The sequence below is a fragment of the Myotis lucifugus genome, unplaced genomic scaffold (genome assembly GCF_000147115.1).
Source record: "Myotis lucifugus unplaced genomic scaffold, Myoluc2.0 scaffold_1572, whole genome shotgun sequence".
Taxonomy (NCBI): Eukaryota; Metazoa; Chordata; class Mammalia; order Chiroptera; family Vespertilionidae; genus Myotis; species Myotis lucifugus.
Window position 1 is genome coordinate 13,315 of NW_005872620.1, and position 3,641 is coordinate 16,955.

A 3,641-nucleotide genomic window follows, 5' to 3' on the forward strand; every position below is an offset into this window, starting at 1 on the left:
GGTGCTGGGGCGGCGCAGTGGGCGCCCTCGGCCCGTTCCCCGGCTGGTTGGCCGCCACCGACCTTCGCTTGGACCGGGAGCTCCTCACTCGGTTTCGTTCGCTGGGCAGACTCTCCAGGAAAGCGCCCGGGTGTGGAGGCCCCGGCCGCGGTGCCGCCTCCCATCCCACCCGACGCGCCTCTGCGCCCCGAGGGCAGGGTCGGCTCGGGCAGCCGCCACCAGCGCGGAGCCGGCCGGGCCCACACCGGCGGAACTGGAATGTTTACGGCTTCTCCGTTTGTCTAGGATCCCCATCGAGGCCCTGTGCTGTGCAGAGGAAGACCCCGCGGCCCACAGTCCTGCCCAGCACGTTGGAGGCTCGCACCCCGGTTTCTCCTTCTCACTGAGAAGTTCCCCGCCCAGAGGAGGCCTTGGACGGGCCTGGAGCGCGCTACCGACGGAGATGCTTGGGGCTCGACGGTGCTCCACAGCGGCGCCCAGCCTCGGGGCCTGGACTCCGGGAGAGGGGCCGTGGGCTGTGCCCGGGGTTCTCTTCCAGAGATTCGAAAACAGGGGCAGCTGGGGCCCGCTCAGGCCGTCGGGGCGCGGGTCGTGCAGTTCGGTTCCCGCGGGTAGCGCGGAGCCGGGAGCTGGGAACTTCCCCCGCGCGCCCGAAGCGCCAGCGGCCGGCACTTGGCAGGACGCGCGCGCCCTCTAGAGGCGATGGCCGTAGCCCCTCTCCCCGGGCGGCCCTTGCCTCTCTGGGTCGCGAAAGGAGCAGGGCCGGCCTCCTCTGCCCCACCCAAGTGGGCACCGTGCGCGCCCCCTCTGCAGCCAGGGCTCCGAGCGGGAGAGTGGAGGGAACGCGGTGTCCAGCCGCCGGATCCCCGTCTGGGAGCCTGGATGTGCGGATCATGCCAGGCGCCTTCGGACCTGGGGGGTCCGGGCCCAGCCCTCAGGCCGGGTCGGACCCCTTGGTGACCCAGCCCGTTCTTCTGGGAAGGCGGTGGATTAGGCCGCAAACTCAGCAGCGCATAAAAGTAACAAAGGCCGGTGTGCACCTTGGCCTGCACCGGTCTGTCCGAGGCTCCGTATAAATTACTCCCAGGAAAGCCTGGCTCGAAACCGGGGTGCGTGTGTGTGTGTGTGTGTGTGTGTGTGTGTGGGGGGGGGGGGCACCGGCTCCTACTGCCAGTTTGCTCCTTCCCAGCCACCCCAGCCCCTCTCTGCAGCTCTCAACACCCCAGGACAGGACGCTAGGGTGGTCCCTGCCCACTTTCCCCAAACACAAACCTGCTCCAGCCTCTGAAGGCGAAACAAAAGAGAACAAGCCCGCAGCCTCCTGCCCAGAATCTGATTTCAAATTCGCAGGCTGGGGTTGCACTTCCAGCTGCAGTGGGAACCTCCTGAACGACGGCATCCAGGCCTTTGCCCCAAGCCAGGGGCCCAGCTCCTCTTAGCTTCAAAGGGCGCTAGTTCTCCCCGGAGGCGGAAATATATGAATAAATTCATGCCGAGGGTGCTGCAGACGTGAAGGGACCAGGGAAGGCTCTTTAGGAAGCAAGTCATCTGTCGTGGGCCTGGGTCAGGCCTCGCAGCAGCCGCTCACGCAGAGCTTGGCGGGCTTTACAGCAACTCCCCCGGAATTTTATTGCTGTGTCCTTTTAAAGTGTTACCACATGTGGTGGGTTCGAGGGCTTGAGCGGCTTCCCATGGCAGCATCTCTGGATGCTGGGGGGAGGGGAGGAGCCGGGCTGTTTCAACCTAAAGTACCAGTTTCTGGGCGATGTCTCAAAGTGGGTTCACGAAGTATCACAGCGCCTGGGCCTCTAGTGCTGGATGCCGGTGGCAACACTCACCCCATGTCCCCCCAATTGTGCCCCATGTCCCCTGGGATGCCAAACCGCTCTTTGTGAAACGCTGGTACAGGGACTCACTTCTATAATCGACCCCACACCTTTGCTTAGGAAAAAAAATCCTTTTCTGCACCCCAGAAAGGTGGCCACGCCTCCCCCAGAGCCCCCTCCTTCTATTCTGTCACGTTGGAGGATTTTGCCTCAAGAAGGGGAAAGTAAAGACACTGGTGTTTCCAGGCACCACTCATGACACACAACAGGCTGATAAGTAAAAAAAAAAATTTTTATTGATATACTAAGTGAAAAGGCAAAGGTCTGACACATTTGCTAGTCTTTCCCCTGCAAAATAAATTAACGTCTAAAAAAACCCCTGCAACCTATTGCTAGTGTTAGTTTCCCAAAAATACTACAAAATGCACAGAATTTTTAGATGCATGTGAGCAAAAATTTGGCCATCTAGGCATACCTTTCCCTGGCTCTCACCCCGTCCTCCAAACCCTGGTGGGCTTCCTGGGGGAGGCATTTCCTTTCACTGGTTGGTCCTGTTTGAATTTGGGGGCTGGGCTGCTGTCCTGTTTCAACAAAGACCTTAGGTTTCCCAGGGAAGTAACATACCCACTTTTGTTCTAAGAAAGCAAACAGCCATAATGTAAAGCAATTAAAAGTGGTATACACAAATAATTTGGCTTTTTCTTTTAATTAAAAAACACACAAATCAAGCCAATGATTGGCACTGGCCCACAGCACTGGTCTTTCCCCAAAGTTTACCCCCAATGAAACCTCTAGCGAGGCCCAGGGCCCTCCGAAAGTCAGGTCAGAATTCTGAGTGTAACCAAAACAAGGAGCACTCTTTTTGGTACCAAAAATATATGTATAAAAATATGCCAACCCCCCCAAGAGGAGGGCAGACCGGTTACTTCTTCCCACCCAGTCACAGAAGCAAAGACAGGACCGGACCGGACACCCATTCCATGCGCACTGTGCTTTCTGCGCGGCAGGAGCCCCTGCGGATCGAGGAAATCTCATGCTGGACATGTGACCGATGCCTAGATACACGCACACGCGCACACACACATAGCAGCAAATAAAACAGGACGACTTTTATTAATTGGTAAACATGGCGCCCAGCTCAGAGCACCTGGGCCGGCTCCAGCAAAGGCGGTCACACCTGCGCCCACTCACACACACACCGCTCGGAGTCACGGCACCAAGGAAACACGGCACCAAGGAAACACACACACCACACAGCAAGGCAAGGTGGCCGGGAGCAAGGTGTTTGCAGGTTCAAACTTTGGGATTGAAATAGCTGGTGAACAGAAAGGCACCGCATTCGCTGGGTCTCGAGACCTGGCTGCTGGGGCTGCAGGCCGCCCACAGGCTCAGGGGGGCGGCTGTCAGCTCCTCTGTGGGGGAGGAACCCCTCTGATCACACCCAGGGGACAGCAGGGGAGGCCGGAGCCAGAGGCCCAGTATATGCTGGGACCCCTTCCTCCCCCGCCTGGGCGTGCAGGTGGCCATTCTCCCTTTACTGCCCACTTTCCAGTTTCAGCCTGGTGGTCGGGGTCCCCTCGCCCTCGGCTGCCAAGGTGGGCACCATTCCTGCAGCAGCCGGCGGGGCTGCCATGTTCGAGCCCCAGCTCCTGTGGAGACCCCGCAGTGGGGCCCTGGACACAGGCTGTCCCCAAAGGCACACAGTTCAACAGATTTGGCTACAAAGCCCCGCGTCCTATTTGGCACGGAGGGCGGGGCTGGGAGTGGGGAAGGGTCGGAGGTTTACAAAGCTCACCCCGGGTGACAGCTTGTGTA